Source organism: Hypanus sabinus, chromosome 20 (genome assembly GCF_030144855.1).
Source record: "Hypanus sabinus isolate sHypSab1 chromosome 20, sHypSab1.hap1, whole genome shotgun sequence".
Lineage (NCBI taxonomy): Eukaryota > Metazoa > Chordata > Chondrichthyes > Myliobatiformes > Dasyatidae > Hypanus > Hypanus sabinus.
In genome coordinates, this window is record NC_082725.1 from 4,922,929 (window position 1) to 4,945,247 (window position 22,319).

The 22,319-nt window shown below is 43.1% G+C and overlaps 1 protein-coding gene across 12 annotated transcripts in view; it reads right to left on the reverse strand.

Moving 5' to 3' along the window:
• LOC132378242 (thyroid hormone receptor beta) overlaps positions 1-22,319 on the reverse strand; it is a 220,174-nt gene that overhangs the window by 159,104 nt on the left and 38,751 nt on the right. For 2 of the 12 annotated variants that reach the window (XM_059944980.1, XM_059944982.1), the window contains exon 3: positions 15,613-15,709. The exons of the other annotated variants lie outside the window; for them this stretch is intronic. The gene's annotated coding sequence lies outside the window, so the exon portion shown is untranslated. The remainder of the gene's footprint in view (positions 1-15,612; positions 15,710-22,319) is intronic. 12 annotated transcript variants of the gene reach the window in all.

Sequence of the window (22,319 nt, forward strand, 5' to 3'; positions counted from 1 at the left end):
TGAGGGGTAATAGCTGTTCCCGAGTCTGATGGTTGAGGGGAAATAGCTGTTTCTGAACCTGTTCGTGTGAGTCCTGAGGCTCCTGTACGTCCTTCCTGATGGCAGCAGTGAGAAGAGAGCATGACCTGGATAGTGGGTGTCCTTGATGATGGATATTGTTTTTCTGCATCAACAGTACTTTTTTGAAAAAAGCATCTTCGAGCATCGATTCAAAATTAATTATGACAAACCCAATGGAGTGCACAATGCCTAGCATAATGCAACATCCATCATTAAGGACCCCCCCCACCATCCAGGACATGCCTTTTTCTGATTGCTGCCATCAGGGAGGAGATACAAGAGCCTGAAGACACATTTCAGGAACAGCTTCTTCCCCTCTGCCAAAAGATTTCTGAATAAACAATGAACCCGTGTACACTACCTCAATACTTTTTGCTCACTTTTTGCACTACTTATTTAAATTAATAGTTAAGATATATTTCTTATTGTAATTTATAGTTTTTTTATTACTATATATTACACTGAACTGCTGCCACAAAACAACAAATTTCACAACATATGCTGGTGATATTAAACCTGATTCTGATTTTCATATTGCAGCAATACTTTGAGTTTTGGCCAAGAAACTGCCTGCCAAGCAAACAACTGTTAAGCACAACTTTGCATGTTAACAGAATAGCACAGAACAGGCTTTTCGGCCCACTGTTCTCACCCCGTAACCTACTCTAAGATCAATCTAACCCTTCCCTCCCATATATCTCTCCATTTTCCTATCACCCACATGCCTATCTAAGAGTTTCCTAAATGTCCTTAATGTATCTGCCTCTAGCACCACCCCTGGCAGGGTGTTCCATACACCCACAACTCTCTGTGTAAAAGTCTTACCTCTGACATCCTCCTATACTTTCCTAAGCTGATATAATTGGAGGGAAGTATAGAGGGGATGTCAGAAGTATTTTTACACAGAGAGCGGTGGGTGTGTGGAACACCCTGCCAGGGGTGGTGGCAGAGGCAGAGACATTAGGGATGTTTAAGAGACTCTTGAATAGATAGACATACGGAGGGCGATGTGGGAAGGAAGGGTTAGGTTCAACTTCATTTTATTTATTTGGCAATGCAGTGCCAAATCTGTATAGATAAAGATCTACCCAGTATTTCTTTGGACTGTGGGAGGAAACCGGAGAACCCAGGGAAAACTCACACCTCCTACGGGGAGGACATACAGACAGCACCAGAGTTGAACTCCAAACTCTGGAACGCCTTGAGTTGCTGACTGCTGCACTACTGTGGCTCCCCATGGCTTAGAATAGGTCAAAGGCTTATCAAAGCATTATGGGCCAAAACGCTTGCACTGGGCTGTACTGTACTATGTTCTATGAAGTGATCATTATGGGACAGTATGTAGATTTTTCACTGAACCTCTGTGTCCGTGCCAATAATAAACCAATTTACTGTTTTATTGGATTGCAGGAGACTTAGGATTGATTGGCTGAAGTCATATTACGTTTGTACTAAAGTTATAGACCTGGTTAATTAAGGCACTGGAGTTATGTTTACTTTCTTAAGTATCACTAAATAGACATGTGAATGGAGATGCACATGGACGCCGTTAACTTCGAAAGGTATTAACTGATAAACAAGGCACAGACATTAGTGGTTAATGGTTATTGTTCCAACTGGAGTGAAATACACAATGGTATTCATGTGGGCCCATGCTGAGTCAATTAGTTATCTTGTTACATGAACACTTCCTCATTATGTGTACACACTCAGTGGTCACTGATTAGAAACCCCCTTTGTCTAATCAAGTTGCTATTCTATGTACGTCCATGGTCTTCCGCTGATGTAGCTCATCCATTTCAAGCTTGAACATGATGTGTATTCAGAGATGCTCTTCTGTTCTAAATGCAAACTAATACAAGATAGTGAGCGACATTGATCGTGTGGACAGTTCAGAGGCTTTTCCCCAGGGCTGAAAGGGCTAGCACAACAGGGCATAGTTTTAAGGTGCCTGGAAGTAGGTACAGAGAGGATGTCAGAATTAACTTTTTTTATGCAGAAAGTGGTGAGTGTGTGTGGAATGGGCTGCTGGTGGAGGCGGAAACGATAGTGTCTTTAAAGAGACTTTTAGATGGGTACATGGAGATTTGTAAAATAGAGGGCTAAGGGGAAAGCCTAGGTAGTTCTAAGGTAGGGACATGTTCGGCACAGCTTTGTGGGCTGAAGAGCCAGTATTCTGCTGTACGCTTTCTACGTTTCTATGTTTTCTATGAATACCTTACTTCCTATCTGATATAAATAGCCATGGGTGCTCTCATTAAAAAAAGGTTATATTGTAACTATCCAATCTTCAAAGATTAGTTTAATCCCCTGTTTATTCTCCATGGTGAATTTAGCTGCCAATACCCACTACTCGAGGGGTGGGTCCCCTCTCCATACCAAGGAACAGATACTTCCAGCTAACAACGTAGTTTAAAACACAGTTCATTATTTACAAAGCTTCACGTTTAAATCCACAGAGAATTCCACAGATTCACAACTCCCTGAGAAAAGCAGACCCTCCTCAACTCCATCCTAAATCTACCCCCCAGAATCTTGAGGCTATGTCCCCTAGTTCTAGTCTCACCTACTAGTAGAAACAAATTTCCTGCCTCTATTTTATCTATCCCTTTCATAATTTTGTATGTTTCTTTAAGATCTCCTCTCATTCTTCAGAATTCCAGCAAGTACTGTCCCAGGTGACTCAATCTCTCCTCATAGTCTAACCCCCTCATCTCTGGAATCAACTTGGTGAGCCTCCTCTGCACTGCCTCCAAAGTCAGTAGATCCTTCCTCAAGTAGCAAGACCAGAACTGCACACAGTACTCCAGGTGTGGCCTCACCAGTACGCTGTACAATTGCAGAATAATCTTCCTGCTCTTAAATTCAATCCCTCTAGCAATGAATGCCAACATTCCATTTGCCTTTTTGCTTGCCTGCTGCATCTGAAAACCTACCTTTTGTGATTCATGCACAAGCACTTCCAAGTCCCTCTGCACAGAAACAAGCTACAATTTTTTTGACCATTTTAATAATAATCTGCTTTTTCATTTTCCCTTCCAAAGTGAATGACCTTGCATTTACCAACATTGTACTCCATCTGCCAGACCCTTGCCCACTCATTTAACCTATCTATATCTCTCTGCAGACTCTCCATATCTTCTACACAATTTGCTTTTCCACTCAATTTAGATACACTATACTTGGTCCCCTCTTCCAGATCCTAAATGTATATCGTGAACAGCTATGGGCCCAACATCAACCCCTGTGGTACACTGCTCACCAGAGTAACACCCTTGTATCCCAACTTTCAGACGGTGGTGTCTGAAAAGAGGATGCTGTCCAAGTTGCATGCCATCTTGGACAATGACTCCCATCCACTCCATAATGTACTGGTTAGGCACAGGAGTACATTCAGCCAGAGACTCATTCCATCGATTATGTAACACAGAGTCATAGGAAGTCATTCCTACCTGTGGCCATCAAACTTTACAACTCCTCCCTCAGAGTGTCAGACACCCTGAGCCAATAGGCTGGTCCTGGACTTATTTCCACTTGGCATGATTAACTTATTATTATTTAATTATTTATGGTTTTATATTGCTATATTTCTACATATTTTTGCTATTCTTGGTTGGTGTGACTGTAATGAAACCCAGTTTCCCTCGGGATCAATAAAGTATGTCTGTCTGTCTAACAGGAGGAAATCTGCAGAAGCTGGAAATTCAAGCAACACACATAAAATGCTGGTGGAACACAGCAGGCCAGGCAGCATCTATAGGAAGAAGTACAGTCGACGTATCAGGCCGAGACCCTTCGTCAAGACTAACTGGAAGAGGAGATAGTAAGAGATTTGAAAGTGGGAGGGGGAGGGGGAGACCAGAAATGATAGGAGAAGACAGGAGGGGGGAGGGATGAAGCTAAGAGCTGGAAAGGTGATTGGCAAAAGGGATAGTAAGCTGGAGAAGGGAAAGGATCATGGGACGGGAGGCCTAGGGAGAAAGGGGGAGGGGAGCACCAGAGGGAGATGGAGAACAAGCAAAAAGTGGTTGTGAGAAGGAATGAGAGAGAAAAGAAAAGGGGGAAAATAATAAATAGATAGATAGATAAGGGATGGAGTAAGAAGGGGAGAAGGAGCACTAACGGAAGTTAGAGAAATCAATGTTCATGCCATCAGGTTGGAGGCTACCCAGACAGAATACAAGGTTATATAGTTAACTGCCTTTTGCCTACATCCTTTTTTGAACAGTATGACATTCGCCGTCTTCCAATCTGCTGGGATCTGCTCAGAATCCAGAGAATTTTGGCAAATTATCACCAAAGACTTCACTATAACTTCTGCCATTTCTTCCAGTACACTGGGATGCATTCCATCAGGACCAGGGGACTTATCTATCTTCAGGCCCACAAGTTTGCTCAACACTGACTCCTTAGTGATCGCTATTGTATCGAGGTCCTCACCTCCCATTGCATCCATAACATGTTAGACATGTCCTCCACTGGGAAGACCAACACAAAATAGTCATTCAAAGCCTTTGCCATTTCCTCATTACCCAATATCAATTCCCCCTTCTCATCCTTCAATGGACTTAAGTTCACTTTAGCCACCCTTTTCTGTTTTATATAATCATAAAATTTTTACTAACTGTTTTTATATTTTGTGCTAGTTTATTTTCATAATCTAGCATCCCCTTCTTTAATTCAAGGGGAATAGAATATAAAAGCAAGGAGATAATGCCGACACTAGTCAGGCCGCACTTGGAGTATTGTCAACAGTTTTGGGCTCCATTTCTCAGAAAGGACGTGTTGTCATTGGAGAGAGTCCAGACAAGGTTCAAGAGGATGATTCTGGGAATTAAGGAGTTAACATATGAGGAACATTTAGCAGATTTGGGTCTGTACTCTCCAGAATTTAAAGAAATGGGGGGGATTCTCATTGAAATCTAACGCATGTTGAAAGGACACTGTGGTTAAGAAGGAATACAGTGCATTGGCCTTCATCAACCCTGGGATTGAGTTTAAGAGCCAAGAGGTAATGTTGCAGCTACATAGGGCCCTGGTCAGACCCCACTTGGAGTACTGTGCTCATTTCTGGTCACCTCACTACAGAAAGGACGTGGAAGCCATATAAAGGGTGCAGAGGAGATTTACAAGGATGTTGCCTGGATTGGGGAGCATGTCTTGTGAAAACAGGTTGAGTGAACTCGGCCTTCTCTCCTTGGAGTGACAGAGGATGAGAGGTGACCTGATAGGGGTGTACAAGATAATAAGAGGCATTGATGGTGTGGATAGTCAGAGGCTTTTTCCCAGGGCTGAAATGGCTAACATGAAAGGGCACAGGTTCAAGGTGCTTGGAAGTAGGTACAGAGGAGATGTCAGGGGTAGGTTTTTACGCAGAGAGTGGTGAGTGTGTGGAATGGGCTGCCAGCAACGGTGGTGGAGATGGATACGATAGGGTCTTTTAAAAGAATCTTGGACAGGTACATGGAGCTTAGAAAAATAGAGGGCTTTGGGTAACCCTAGATAATCTCTAAGTACTTGTTCGGCACAGCATTGTGGGCCAAAGGGCCTGTATGGTGCTGTAGGTTTTCTATGTGTTTCCATGCTTTTTTTGACTAGATGGGGGACGTGGAGAGGATGTTTCCTATGGTGGGGGTATCTAGAACTAGAGGGCCTCAAAGTTAATGGGCAATCTTTTAGAACAGAGGTAAGGAGGAATTTTTTTAGCCAGAGAGTAGTGAATTTGTGGAAATCGTTGCTTTTTTGTGGGTTGCTCTGAATTTCATCAGTCCAGGGGTTCCTAACTTATTTTTCATCCTATGAACCCCTAGCATTAATAGGGGGGGGTCAGTGGATCCCAGCTTGAGAACACCTCCTTTGGCTAGATGGTGATGGATTTGTGGAATTCACTGCCACAGTGGTTGTGGAGGCCAAGTTATTGGGTACAATTAAAGCAAAGGCTGATAGTTTCTTGATTAGTTAGGGCATCACCAGTTACAGGGAGAAGGCAGGAGAATCAGATTGAGAGGGATAATAAATCAGCCACGATAGAATGTTGGAGCAGACTTGAAGGGCTGAAGGTCCTAATTCTTCTCCCAAGTCTTGTGGTCTTCTGGATTTCCATCATCTGTGGAATCTCACGTTTCTTTGTTTATGCATATGGGCCTCAACAAGAAACTGAGGAGAGAAGGCCTGAGATGTTCAAAAGGTAAGAACAAGACATACCTTAATGGGGTCCCAGTCCCATGTCTGATAATGAAAATAAAGTTTCCCAACAAAGCTCCAGGATCTGCCTCCCTACATTGCTCCAAAGGAAGGGTTGTAAAGAGAGTGACACAGTTCAATATGGCAGGTGCATGCATTGCAGACTGACATGGGAAGCGAAGGTGATGTAAGCCAAAACAACAGAACCTCGAAAAGATCTGATTTGTGAGGGAAACACTGAATCACAGTTCCATTACTGGCTTGGATTTGCTTACAAATCATTACAGACCTAGAAACAGCCTCATTTTCCCTTTCCTGGTGAATACAGCAAGGCAGTATGTTACATTAGACAAAGGCTGTCCACAGTGATCTGCCTGAATATTTCCTACTGCTCAAGGTGGCCTGTGTTTAAATCTGAATTAAAGGATTAGTCTTTTTCTGCCAATCCTAATCCTAACTCTGGTTTTAAAACATTTGTGATCCAAATATTCTTTATACAAATCCTTCATCCCATTAATAAGGCCCACTGAATTGTTTTTCTCAGTGTGCCAATTATTAAGCAGTGATTGCAAAGATCCATCATTTATTGTTTAAGTAACAGATGCTCGTGTGACGCCATTATTGTTCAGCTTTCCAATCACTCAAGCAATGAATACAACGAAAAGGATTTCCCACACAATCAGGATAAAATGACTCAGTTAATAGATCTGGTGACAAAGCAGCACAAATTAGAATTCCACTCACACAGATCCCAAGGTCTCCATCAACATACAGGTGTTCGATTGAAACCGAATGAAGAGCAAGAAATGATGCCTGGTGAATGAGTAACTGTAATATTGTGCTTCACTGCATTTTGAATCTATATAATTTACAGTATATGTCACAGATTTTGACTTCTTTTAAATTAAGAGAGATCAAAATGATTGCCAGAGGTACTTGTGGGGTATCTGAGATCTTGCTATGGTGATGAGAAACAAAAAATTCAAATGTGAAAAGGGCTTGGTGAGAACAGAACAAAATAGGGTCACAGTGTCGTAGAACACTACAGCACAGAACCAGGCCCTTTGGCCCACCTAGCCCATGCTGAACTCTTACTCTGCCTCGTCCTATCAAACTGCATACGGACTATACCCCTTTCATTCACGTATTTACCCAAAATTCTCTTAAATGTTGAAAGCCGCCCTGCATCCACCACTTCCACTGGCAGCTTGTTCCACACTCTCACTACCCTCTGAGTGAAGTTGCCCCTCAGGTTCCTCTAAAACATTTCACCTTTTACCCTTATCTTATGACCTCTAGTTGTAGTCTCACCCAACCTCAGTGAAAAAAAGCCGACTTGCATTTACCCCATCTCTACCCCTCATCATTTTGTACATCTCTATCAAATCTCCCCTCATTCTCCTACACTCTGGGGAATAAAGTCCTAACCTATTCAACCTTTCCTTATAATTCAGCTCCTCAAGTCCTGGCAAAGTCCTTGTAAATTTTCTCTGTAAACTTTAAATCTTATCAATATCCTTCCTGTAAGTAGGTGACCAAAGCTGCATACAATATTCTGAATTAGGTTCAGCAACGACTTGTACAACTTTAACATAACATCCTATGCTCAATGCTCTGATTTTATAAAGAAATGTGGGAAGGGTTTGGTGAGAAGAGAACGAAATAGCAAAAACATTGTTTTTTATTTGTCCTAACTTTAAGAGGAATTTAAAACCCTTTGAAATTAAACACACTCTTAGGCACATGGATGAAAAAATATCAAAAATCAAAGTAAAATTAACTAGCATAGTACGTACTAGACCGAGATTCTTTTTCTGGCATCAACTGTCCCTGAACCTGGTGACAGGTGACCTTAGGCTCCTGTAGCTCCTTTCCCAAAAAATGGAGGGCTGTGTGGTTACATTGATCTTGGTGTAGGTTAAATAGTCGATACAACATTGTGGGCCAAAGAGCCTGCACTCTACTGTAATAATCTATGGTCAATAAAATAATTAAATATACCAAACTACTCTACTGATGTCTTGTTGAGAATATCCTATCTGATTGCAGTAAGGTCATCTACAGTATATTGATTCAAACGTGTAGGAATGTACGAAGCTGCAGAGAGTACTGAACTTTGACCAATAAATCAGGAGCACAACCCTCCCCACCATTGGTGGTATCTACAGGAGGCTCTGCCTCAAGAAGGCATCAGCCATTTTGAAAGATCCCCACCATCTGGGCCATGTTACCTTCTTAAAGCTACCATCGGGCAGGAGGTACAGGAGCCTGAAGACCCAGGTTCAAATACAGCTTGAAATATATTCAACCTTGAAATGCCCTAATCACCACTGCACTTGGCCAGTAGTATCACAAGCACACAAAATGCTGGAGAAACTCAGTAAATCAGACAGCATCACGCACACAAAATGCTGGAGGAACTAAGCGGACCAGACAGCATTTACGGAAAAGAGTACAATCAACGTTTCGGGCTGAGACCCTTCATCAGGACTGGAGAAGAAAAGATGAGGACTATCAGATTAAGAAGGGGATGAAGCAACACAAGGTGGTAGGTGAAACTGTGAGGGGCAGGGGTGAAGTAAAGAGCTGGGAAGTTGATTGGTGAAAGAGATACAGGGCTGGAGAAGGGGGTATCTGATAGGAGAGGACAGAAGGCCATGGAAGAAAGAAAAGGGGGAGAAGCACCAGAGGGAGGCAATGGGCGGGTAGGGAGATAAGGTGAGAGAGCAAAATGGGAATGGGGAATGGTGAGGGAGGTGGGGCATCACTAGAAATGAGAGAAATTGATGTTCATGCCATCAGGTTGGAGACTACACAGACAGAATATAAGGTGTTGTTCCTCCAACCTGAGTGTGGCCTCATTGCAACAGTAGAGGAGGCCAGGGACTGACACGTCGGAATGGGAATGGGAAGTGGAATTAGGATGGGTGGCCACTGGGAGAACCTCCGTTTTCTGGCAGATGGACTGCAGGTGGTCAGTGGTGGTCTCCCAATCTATGTCTGGTTTTGCCGATATACAGGAGGCCACTCCAGGAGCACTGGACAGCGTATATACCCCTACAGACTCAGAGATGAAGAGTCGCCTCACCTGGAAGGACTGTTTAGGGCCCTCAATGGTAGTGAGGGAGGAGGTGCAGGGCAGGTGTAACACTTGCTCCGCTTGCAAGGATAAGTGCCAGGACGGAGATCGGTGGGGAGGGACGAATAGACAAGAGAGCAACATGGAGAGCAATCCCTGAGGAAAGCAGAAAGTGGGGGAGGGAAAGATGTGCTTGGTGGTGGGATCCCGTTGGAGATGGCGGAAGTTATGGAGAATTATGTGCTGGATGCAGAGGCTGGTGGGGTGCTGGGTGAGGGTAAGAGGAATCCTGTCCCTGGTGAGGTGATGGGAAAATGTGATTGAAGGCAGCGTTGATGGTGGAGGAAGGGAGCTCCTTTATTTGAAAAAGAAGGACATCTCCTTTGTTTGAATGAAAAGCCTCATCCTGAGAGCAGATGTGGTGGAGTCAGAGGGTTGAGAGAAGGGGATGGCATTTTTACAAGTAACAGGTTGTTACAAGTAACAAGTAACAGCAATGATTCTATGACATTCTATTGTGATGGCAAGTGCAACAAGCAAACTTATTGGAATTAATGATGGTCATAAGACAGGAGCAGAATTAGACAGTCGGCCCATCGAGTCTGCTCCACCATTCCATCATGGCTGATTTATTATCCCTCTCATCCCCGATCTCCTGCCTTCTCCCCTTAACCTTTGATGCCCTGACCAACCAAGAAACCTATCAACCTCCACTTTAAACTTACCATCTGTGGTAATGAATTCCACAGATTCACCACCCTCTGGCTAAAGAAATTCCTCATAATCTCTGTCCTAAAGAGGCATCCTTCTATTCTGAAGCTGTGCCGTCTGGTCCTAGATTCCCCCACTATAGGGAACATTCTCTCTACATCCACGGGGGAAAATAACTGAAGATAGCAGAGAACATTGCCAGCAGAAATAGAATTGATGGGTTTCACTGGTACATCTGACCAGATTCCAGGAAAGGTGAGAGGCGAAATTCCAGGAAAAGTACTAGTCCAGAAGTATTAGTAAGAGAAATAGTTTTAGACACAGATTAATTTCCTTCATGTGTGCTACTGGCACGGAGCCTTATCTGGATAGAGCGTGTAGCATGTATTTTAAATATTTCCTCCATGAAGCCAAAAGGCCAAGTGACAATTCTAGCAAAATGATTTGACGTTTACAAAAAAATCCAACACATTAATGGTATAACTTACAAACACTATATGGTCTGTCTGGCTGAAATATGTTCATGGTCCAAAATCAGAAAATAAAACCAGAGACAGTCAGGTTTAATCTATCCCTCTGGAGGAAATGGATGAGCAGAACAAAGGCTTCACAACTGGCTCAGAAGTATTTTTCCACAGCACTCCACTTTCACAATGTGGGCAAAGTCAACATCTACTCCAGCTGTCTAGTTGCCTCATTGAACATCAAACAGTACAGAAACAGCCCACGACGCCTCTGTCAAACCAACTACATTCGTAATCAAATGGCCAATTAAACTCTGCCTACACAATCTCCATAACCTTCCATTTCTATCACATTCACCAATCCAAGAACTTCTAAAACGCCTTGACCATATCTACCACCACCCTCTGTGTAAAAAAAAACCTGCCCCAGACATCTCCTTGAACCCATCGCCTCTCACCTTCAATGCACACCCTTGGTGTTAGATGTTTCAACCCTAGGAAAAGATACTACTCTATCTATGCCTCACGTAATCCTATAAACCTCTGTTAGGACTCTCTTCAGCTTTTGCCACTCGAGAAAAGACAACCCAAGTTTGTCCAACCTCTCGTTATAGCTAATGCCCTCTAATCCAGGCAGCATCCTGGCAAACCTCGTCTTCAGTCTCTCCAAAGGTGACATGACATTTTCATCAACCACTTCAATCCATAAGGTGAAAGCTTTTCTTGTCACCTATAGGAAACACTTCAAGATTCAGGCCATAAATTCACAACGCGTGACTCTGAAACACTTGGGAGTGATAACTATCCCAACAATGCCTCAGAATCTCAAGGAATCTCAATTTGGTTTAAAACTTTGAGCTAGTGATTTATAGACATACTGAATGCAAGGGAAGTGAGGGCTTTGTGAGGGCGAGGAAGCAGGTTACAAAATTCCTCGCCTGCATTGCCAACTCTCATGGGGCTAGAATCAGGTTCTGAATCAGACTTATTAACACTGACATAAACTGTGAAAGTTGTTTTGTGGCAGCAGTACAGCGCAGCGCATAAGAACACCACGTTATGATAATAAATAAGTAACCAAATGCGTAAACAAATAACAAATAAAAAGATAGATAGATAGTTCAATAGTGCAAAAGAGGAATGGCAAGGTAGTGTTCATAAATCTTCTGGTGGAGGGGAAGCAGCTAAAACATTGTGTGTGCACCTTTGGACCCCTGTACCTCCTGTCTGGTGGAGAGTATGGGATGTCCAGGGAGGGGCAGTATTTCTGGTGAAGGAGCTTGTCGTGCCCATTCTGGGGCAGCTCATTCACCCTTGGTCCCCACCGGACACTCAGATATCACCTTTGTCTCCGAGAAACTGTTTACATGCAACAGTGGGCAGACTCTGTACACCTCTACAACAGGCAGGTTAAGCCAGGTGAGGGTTGCCAGCGGGTCACGCACCCTGGTGAGACAGGAACTACCTGTCCTAGCATGCAAATTCAGCTCAGATGAGGTCAATACTCAGACCCAACGGCCAAGAAGGCGGTCTGGCATCGCTCCGTGGAGAGCGGAGGGTACAGAAGGTCACGGTCATCCGATGCAACTCCAGTTTCTGACGATTACTCGTACCACTGGGCTCAGACTCCCGAGGTTGAGAGAGTGGAACAGTCCCAGTACAATGGCTTTTCCTCTTTAGAAACTTTCCTGCACGTGTTTCCTGGCATTGTCGGGTATCACAGACAACCAGCCTCCTCTCTGGTGATTGTGTCCTGGAAGGTGAGAGTCCTTAATAACAGAGGCCTTTTCTTTTATATTTCACTTTTTTCCCTGAATTCCGTAATGCTGTATTTGTTTAGAATCTGTTCCAGTTCTAATCCATTAGGAGCTCATTCACCTGAAGTTTAACCATATTTCTTAACAATGGATGACAGATTCACCAATTGACACATAAATACATACAGTGAAATCGTGCTGCTTGTGTCGTTAACTACACAGTCCGAGAATGTGCTGGGAGCAACACGCAAGTGTCTCCAACACAACACACTTACTAACCCTAACCCACACATTCTTTAAGACCGTGAGAGCGAACCGGAGCCCTTCTAGGAAACCCACACTGTCACAGGGAGAACATACAAATTCCCTACAGACAGCGGTGGGAATTGAACCCCGATCGCTGGTTTGCTAAAGCGTTATGCTAACCGTGGCACTACAGTGCCACCCACTGCCAGAACACGGGTCATTTTAGCAATGCGTCTTCATTTTCAGGTATCTAATAAAACAGGTGACTCTGAGATGTGACTTGATTGACAATCATTAGAGGGATGGATCGACTGGACAGCCAGAGACTTACCCCAGTGTGGAAATGGCTAACATGAGGGGGCATAGTTTTAAGGTGACTGTGCAAATGTATAGGTGGTATGTCAGAGATAAGTTCTTTGGCGCTGTGGGAGGGAAGGGTTAGATTGATCTAACCATACCTGGTAGGACATACATGGGAAATGGTAGGGCATTGAGGAATGCAGTAGAACAGAGTGATCTAGGAATAATGGTGCATAGTTCTCTGAAGGTGGAATCTCATGTGGATAGGGTGGTGAAGAAAACTTTTGGTATGTTGGCCTTTATAAATCAGAGCATTGAGTATAGGAGTTGGGATGTAATGTTAAAATTGTACAAGGCATTGGTGAGGCCAAATTTGGAGTATTGTGTACAGTTCTGGTCACCAAATTATAGGAAAGATGTCAACAAAATTGGGAGAGTACAGAGGAGATTTACTAGAATGTTACCTGGGTTTCAGCATCTAAGTTACAGAGAAAGGTTGAACAAGTTAGGTCTTTATTCTTTGGAGCATAGAAGGTTAAGGGGGGACTTGATAGAGGTATTTAAAATTATGAGGGGGATAGATCGAGTTGACGTGGATAGGCTTTTTCCATTGAGAGTAGGGGAGATTCAAACAAGAGGACATGAGTTGAGAGTTAGGGGGCAAAAGTTTAGGGGTAACACGAGGGGGAGCTTCTTTAATCAGAGAGTGGTAATGTGGAACAAGCTTTGAGTAAAAGTGGTAGAGGCAGGTTCGATATTATCATTCAAAAAAAATTGGATAGGTATATGGACAGGAAAGGAATGGAGGGTTATGGGCTGAATGCAGGTCGGTGGGACTAGGTGAGAGTAAGCGTTCAGCACGGACTAGAAGGGCCGAGATGGCCTGTTTCTGTGCTGTAATTGTTATATGGTTATATGATCTTGGAGTAGGCTACAGGGTGGGAACATTGGGCTGAAGAGCTTGTTCTGAGGTGCAACGTTTTGCACTCTGTTAACACGCAAACACATGTTTACCAGCTGTTTACGTGGCAGGCAGTGTGATGGCCAAGACTCAAAGTATTGCTGCAATATTAGAACCAGAATCAGACTCAGGTTTAATATCACAGGCATATGTCATGAAATTTTGCGGCAGCAGTACATTGCAATACATAATAACAAAAGTCTATGAATTACCGGAAGAAATATATTTAAAAAATAAAATTATACAGTGGAATATCTGGATAGCAAAGGTGGATACATCAATCAGGATGCCCTTTACCACTCAGCATTCAATGCCATCATCCTCTCAATAAGCTCCAAGTTCTTCACCTCAATACATCCCTGTGCAATTGAATCCTGGATTTCCTCGCTCACAGGCCCCAGTCAGTTCAGACTGGCAGCAACATAACACAATCAGATAAACTTGTTGCTTTGCCGCTGCAGTACATTGTAATACATAGTAATAAAAAACTATAAATTACAGTAAGAAACAGCTAACAAGCCCAGTACTCCACAGGTTGAAGGCCCTGTACAGTGCTCTTCGATGTTCCATATACCAGAAGCAATATTTTACCAAGATATTTTGATTCCCCTCTTCAGTACAGATTTCATGGATTAAGTTTGCATTTATGCAAAAAAAAACATAGCTCAGGTAATGGCAACTATCCACACTATTTTTGATCTCTTTGTGCACTACTTATTTAATTTTTAAAATATTAAACTCTTAGTTTTTAAATATATATTTCTCCTTTTAATTTATAATACTTCTATGTATTGCTCTATACTGCTGCCACATCACAAATTTCATGACATACGCCAGTGAGATTAAACCTGATTCTACCCAGTGGCAAGGATTGGAAGACTGATCACTGAAACCCAGAGGGATTCAATTCCATAGCATGCCAAGATTTGAAATGACACTCACCATGTACAGCAGGCTCTTTTGTCATAAAAGTCAGGAGACAGGAACAATTATCAACAATTTTAACATGTGAATGGTACACTAAACTGATATGCATACTTCCTCTGGAAGTCCTGCAAACACCCTACGTGATTCAGACAGACTTCACTGATCCCGAGGGAAATTTGGGTTTCGTTACAGTCACACCAAACCCAATTACAATTGTGATTTGGCGACCACATTTCCTGCATGTGGCACCGCCATCCATTGGAAAATTCAAGGTTCAAAGTATATTTTATTATAGAAGTATATATATGTCACAATATACAGCCCTGAGATTCACTTCCTTGTGGGGATACTCGTAAAATCTTCAGAATAATTAATAACTAAATCAGAATCAATGAAAGACTGCCCAACTTGGGCGTTCAACCACAGTACAGAAGGAAAGGAACTGTGCAAATACAAAAAGAAAGAAATAATAATAATAAATAAAAAAGCAATAAATATCAAGAGCATGAGATGAAGAGTCCATTGGTTGGGGGAACATTAAATTATTACTTATCAACATTTAATAATTTACCAGGAAATATTGTACACAAAAATTCATTTTACAACCATTGTGACTAATTCACAGTTCAAGTTCAAGTTAAGAATATTGTCACTCTCACTACCAAATGAAACACATTCCTCTGGACCAATGTGTACAACACATTACATCCAACTCACACAAATGATTGTTACTTAGGATCTGATCAGGCATAAAAAACACACTAGGTATAAAGAACACAATAACTATAAATATAAAAGCAATTCTATAAAACACAATGTGTAAGTAACTAACTGAGTGTGGCCATATACACATAAGATTAGTTTACAGGCTGATTATGCATACGCAAAGTGCGGCTAGCTGCAGGAGAAGCGCCTTCTACTTACTCTTTTTATCTTAGTTTTGCTTTTGAAACTGTTGGGAGTCCGACTTGCAGTCTGTAGTTTGATTGAGTGAGCTAGCCCTCTGCTGTCCCTGAGAAAACTGCAGGAGAGAAATGCCAGCGTCAGACAGCTTGAGAGGAAGCTCAGAGGCAAGACTAGGGGCCGTGATCGACTACATTTCTCGCTAATTAAAGCATCGGGGGGAACGCAGGGGAGAGCAAGCAGCTCTCAGAAGGGCCGCTGGTTCGAGTTGCATTCCACAGAGGGGTCACCAGTTCAAATCGCTTTTCTCAGAGGGGCCACATGATCTTGAAATTCTGAGATTGATGGGTTGGACTGTAGTTCATAATGGTCTCTATATTTTTTTTATCCTGTGCTGGTCCATTCTTTCCTGTTGCTGACTGGTAGGCTGCAAGTTTGAGGTCTGATGCTCTTGCTGTCGTTTCTACATGTGTGTGACCTGTTTTTGTGCAAGGGAGGGCTTGTGGGCGCTTGGGGTTTGTGAGTTTTTGTTTCTTTTTTCTTTGTAAGGGGGAATTGAAGTCTTTCCTTCAACTACTTCTCTGGTTTTCTGTACTCTGATCTCCCAGTGGCCACACATTTTAATTCCACGTCCCATTCCCATTCTGATATGTCTATCCATGGCTTCCTCTACTGCCAAGATGAATCCAAACTCAGGTTGGAGGAACAGCACCTTATTTACCGGCTGGGTAGCCTCCAACCTGATGGCATGAACATTGACTTCTCTAACTTCTGTTAATGCCCCTCCTCCCCTTCTTACCCCATCCCTGACATATTTAGTTGTTTGCCTGTTCTCCATCTCCCTCTGATGCTTCCCCCTCCTTTCTTTCTCCCGAGGCCTCCCGTCCCATGATCCTTTCCCTTCTCCAGCTCTGTATCACTTTCACCAATCACCTTTCCAGCTCTTAGCTTCATCCCACCCCCTCCGGTCTTCGCCTATCATTTCGCATTTCCCCCTCCCCCAACTACTTTCAAATCTCTTACTATCTTTCCTTTCAGTTAGTCCTGACGAAGGGTCTCAGCCTGAAACATCGACAGTGCTTCTCCTTATAGATGCTGCCTGGCCTGCTGTGTTCCACCAGCATTTTGTGTGCGTTGTTGAAGACAAATCTGAGTTGTATTCTGTGTACACACCATGATAATAAAAAGAAACTTGGAACTTTTGAGGTCTTGTATCAGGAACCTATCAGCCACTGCTTTAAAATAACCCAATGATTTGCCCGTAGTAATGAATTTCACAGATTCACCAACCTCTGGCTAAAAACATTCCTCCTCATCTTTTTCTAAAGGGACATCCCTCTATTCTGAGGTTATGCCCTCTGCTTCTAGACTCCCCTACCGTAGGAAACATCCTTACCACATCCATTCTGTCTAGGCCTTTCAATATTTGATAGGCTTCAGTGAAATTCCCCCCAAATTCTTCTAAGCTCCAGTGAGTACAGGCCCAGAGCCATCAAGGACTCACAACTCCAGTCACTTCAGCCATTAGCCTCTCAGTACAGGAATTGGCTGGTACACAACAATACAGAGGCAGTAAAAACAAGTTGGAATTGGCTGGCTCAACTATGAATAGAACTTTCTATAGCTCGGCTCAACACCACACATCTGTGCCAAAAGATCAGCAACATCAAGAAAAATGGCACTACACCTAAAGTGAGTTGTTGTGCTCTTAAACCAGTACCTTACAAACGAGCCTGACAAGCTGGTTGTTGACACACTGACTGCCAGAGGAAGAATTAAACCTGATGCTTAAAGCCAGAATGTAAACAAGTTATTAACAAGATTACTTGTGAAGTGCAGTAAGGGAAACTCGTAGCTGAACTCATAGGTGTTTGTTACAGCACAGTAGAGTAGAGGTCCGTGTAATGCTTTACGCTTCAGTGACCTGGGTTCAATTCTCTCCACTGTCCGTAGGAGATTTTTACGTTCTATCCATGACCACACCGGGTCCCTCCCACGTTTCAATGTTTCATAATGTACTGTGCAAAAGTCTCAGGCATATAGATATAGCAAGGGTCCCTAAGACACTTGCACAGTACTGTAGAAATTTTATGAATTGCACTGTACTGCTGCCACAACAAAAACCACATTTCATGACACGTGTGAGGCACTTCAGTGCTGTACCGGTTAGGGTTAGTGAGCTGTGAGCGTGCTATGTTGGCATTGGAAGCATGGCCACACCTACGGGCTGCCCCCAGCACATCCTCAGACTGCATTGGATGTTGATGTAAACGATGCATTTCACTTTTAGACCATGACACACAGGGAGCAGAGTTAGGCCATTCAGCCCATCGAGTCTGCTGTGCCTTTCATCACGGCTGATCCACTTCCCCCTCAGACTCAATTTCTTGCCTTCACCCTCTGTATCTGCATGCCCCGACCATTCATGAAGCTTTGCCTTGTTTTGCATGTTTCGATGTAAATAAAACAAATCTTACACAAACTTCTCCAGTTAAAAATGCAGAATGATGCTGCTGGCAAGCAGCAGAAAGGAGGAACAAATCAATTTGATAATGACTGTGGAATTACTCAGGACTGGATAGTTGTACCACCATATCCAACTGGTTACATTCTTAGGGAATGGGAGGAAAGATCACATGCAGCATGGAAGGTACGGAGTTTTAGATCTGCAGCCTGAGTTGGGGCACTGCTGGAGGAGCTCAGCAGGTCATACAGCATCTATTGAGGGAAATAGACAGGCTGAGACCCTTAATCAGGAATGAAGACTCCTTTCCAGTCCTGATGAAGGCCTCAGCCTGAAACGTCAGCTGCTTATTTCCCTCCATAGATGCTGCCTGACCTGCTGAGTTCTTCTAGCATTTGGTGTGTGTCGTGCAAGATTCACAGCACCTACACCAATTTCTCTGTCTCCAGAAGCAGTTTTGGAAAACAATACTATCCCTAATTACTCCCTCTTCTTTTTCCATTCCCCTTCTGGTTTCCCTCCCACCCTTTCTCTTCTCCTCACTTGCCTATCACCTCCCTGTGGTTCAATTCCTCATTCCCTTTCCCCCATGGTCCACCCTCCTCTCCTATCAGATACCATCTTCTTTAATCCTTTACCTTTTCCACTCATCACCTCCCAGCTTCTCACTTCTTCCCCCCTCCACCACCTGGCTTTACCTACCATCTTCTCGCTATCCTTCTTCTCCTCCCCCCCCCTTTATAATTCTGTCATCTTCCCCCTTCCTCTCCAGTACTGATGAAGGGTCTCGGCCCGAAGCACTGACTGTTTATTCATTTCCACAGATGCTGCCTGACCTACTGAGCTCCTCCAGCATTTTGTGTGTGTGTAGCTTTGCACTTCCAGCATCTGCAGAATCTCTTGTGTCTCCTGAAGCAATGTTGGGACACATTAATAGCCCAGGCTGCAGGAACTGAGCAGAAAGGGGAAGTTGGCCAATGCCACCTTCTCAGAATGTGCTATGTGCATATGAGGATAGCTTCCCTCTCCATTCTCTTAAACTGCCATTGCACCAGTCTCAGAGTTTTCCAGCATTATCTCTGTTTGTGCAAGAAGTGCAGCTCTCTCGGTTGGGAGATCTGTTTATATTTACACAGCTTTCTGACCCTCGCTGTTTAACCAAGCAAGAGAAAGGTTCAAGGGCAGTACAAAGCTGCCTTCTAGAAAAAAAAAGACTACCACATCGGAAAAAAAATAAAAATTATAAAAAGGTCTAATCTTCACGGTGAACCAAATCTGAATCAGGTTTATTATCACTGACAAATGTGAAATTTGTTGTTTTGTGGCAGTAGTACAGGCAATACATTAAAAAGCACTATATATTACTGAGAAATAAATAAACATTAAATTAGTGCAAGAAGAGAGCAAAACAGTGAGGCAATCTTCACAGATTCATGCACTGTTCAGAACGATGGCAACTTCAGAATATACTCAAAGATGGCCTCCACAGCCGTTTGTAGCAATGAATTCAAAGATTTACCATGGTCTGGCTCAAGAAATTTCTCCTCATCCCTGTTTTAAATGGACACCTTCTATTCTGTAACTGTTCCCTCTGATCCTGGACTCCCCTACTACAAGACACCATATCCGTTCTATATAGGCCCTATAATATTGGACAGATATCAGTGAGTTTCCCCCTCATTCTTCTAAGCTGCAGTCTCAGAGCCTCAAACTCTCCTCATACTTTCATTGCAGGGATCTTTCTTGTCAACAGCCTCGGCATCGTCTCCAATGCCAGCACATCCATTCTCCGATAAGGCTGCCTGTAAAACTACACGTGTGGACTGACCAAACCTCATTCATTTTCATCTTTTAATATACCTCAGAGACCGATACAAGCTTTAAAAACAGAACTCAGAAGTGAAGGTGAAGATGAATACAGTCCCACTTCACAAGGAGAAGAAACCCTTTAAAGACTTTCATAGTTAGATCCCATTTCACTTTTTGCGAAGCTGACAGTGTGTTAATGATTAATTGGAAATATTAATGTAATTGTGCTCTGGGTTTGGACTTTACTATCATAAAGCCACTTCTGGAAGTTTCTCTTTGGCTTTGTTTCCAATTAGGTGTGCGACCTGTACAAAAAGGACGGGTTGCACTTGACTCCAAGGGGGACCAATATCCTTGCCAGCAGGTTTGCTACAGCTGTTGGGAGTGGTTTAAACTAATATGGCCAGGGGATGGGAACCAATATGGAAGAGCTGAGGATGAGCCAGCAGGCTTACAAGTAGATGGTGTTAAATGTAATATGAATGTAAGGAAGGAGAAGCCAATGATTGGGTACAACTGCAGAAAGAGCAAAGAGTTAAGTTGTACCACAGAAGCAATATTCATAAGGGCAAAGAATGCAGGACTCAAGGTGCTGTATTTAAATGTGTGTAGCATTCGGAATAAGGTGGATGAACTTACAGCGCAATTGGAGATTGGTTGGTATGATGTGGGCATCATTGAGTTGTGGCTGAAAGGAGGTCATAGTTGGGAATTTAACTTGAAAGAATATACAGGACAGGCAGGAAGGCATTGTCGGTGGTGTGGCTCTGTTGGTAAGAGATGGAATTACCATCTTTAGAAAGAGGTGACATAGTCAGAGAACGTCGAATCGTGCACAGAGTTAAGAAACTGCAAGGGTAATAAAACCATTACAGGAATCATACACAGGCCTCCAAATACTAGATAAGATGTGGGGTTGAGATTGCAAAGGGAGATTGAAAAGGCACGTAATAAGGGAAACGTTGCAATTGTAATGGGGTTCTTCAATATACCTGATTGGGAAAATCAGGTTAGTGTCAGATCGCAAGAGAGGGTACTGTATTTGTTGAATGCCTATTGATGCCATAAAGATGGCTTTTCAGAGAGGCTTGTGCTTGACCCTAGCAGAGGGAAGGTTATCTTAGATTGGGTGTTCTTTATTAGTCAGCTTATTGTAAAGGAACCCTTAGGAAACACTGATCATAATGTGATTGAATTCATACTGCAGTTTGAGAGGGAGAAACATAAGTCAGATGTATCAGTGTTGCAACGGAATAAAGTGAATTATAGAAGCATGAGAGAGGAGCTTGCCCAGGTGGATTGGAGGAGGATATTGGCAGGGATGACGGCAGAACAAATGTGGCTGCAGATTCTGGGAATAGTTCACAAGGTGCAGGATCAATAGGACCCACTGAAGAAAGTGTTCTCAAGTGGCGGGGAAGGCAACTGTGGGTGACAAGAGAAATTAAAGACTGCATAAAAGCCAAGGCCATATATGGTAACAAATTGATGGCTTTGTGGCAAAGGTTGTAGATGATACACAGATAGGTGGAGGGATGGGTAGTACTCAGGAAGCAATGTGATTGCAACAGGACTTAGACAGATTGGAAGAATGGGTAAAAAAGTGGCAGATGGAAAACTGTATTGGGAAATGTATGATAATGCATTTTGGTAAAGGAAGCAATAGTGCGGACTATTATCTAAATGGGGAGAAAATCCAAACAGTAGAACTGCAAAGGGACTTGTGAGTCCTTGTGCAAGACCCCAGAAGGTTAATTTGCAAGTTGAGTCTGTGGTAAAGAAGGCAAATGCAATGTTGGCATTTATTTCAAAGGGAATAGAATATAAAAATAAGGAGATAATGTTGAAGCTTTACGAGAACTAGTCAGGCCGCACTTGGGAGTATTGTCAACAGTTTTGGGCCCCATATCTCAAAAAGGATGTGTTGTCATTGGAGAGAGTCCAGAGGAGGGTCGTGAGGATGATTCCAGGAATGAAGGGGTTAACATATAAACTGGACTTCGATTGCAAACAAAGCGAGAGAGTGGAAACCTGATTGGATGAGGACTAACCAATCAGGAGGGATGGACAATGAGGGTACAAATACCACTGGACTAGACATACCCAGGCATCATCCCTGATGAAAATGACAAAGTTTGTCATTGAAATGTTGGTTATAATCAATTCCTGTACACGGCAGGAAGGCAGAGAAGAATTTATTCAGCTATAGTCCATTGTTTGTAGGACTGTTCGCTGAGCCTGAAGGTTAGGTCGCAAATGTTGAGGAGACTTCACTAATGCGCAATTAAGCACCTCGACTGGTGTCAAAACGTTTGCGATCTAACTTGGGGAACAAACAAGCAGCCAACCCCCAGCTGCCAATTTTCTCTTTCATTTCACTGCATTCCATTTTCTTAGGCCATTAGCCCAGCTTTGACATTTTTTCACTGTCTGGCTTTGGAAGTTGTTTCTCTAT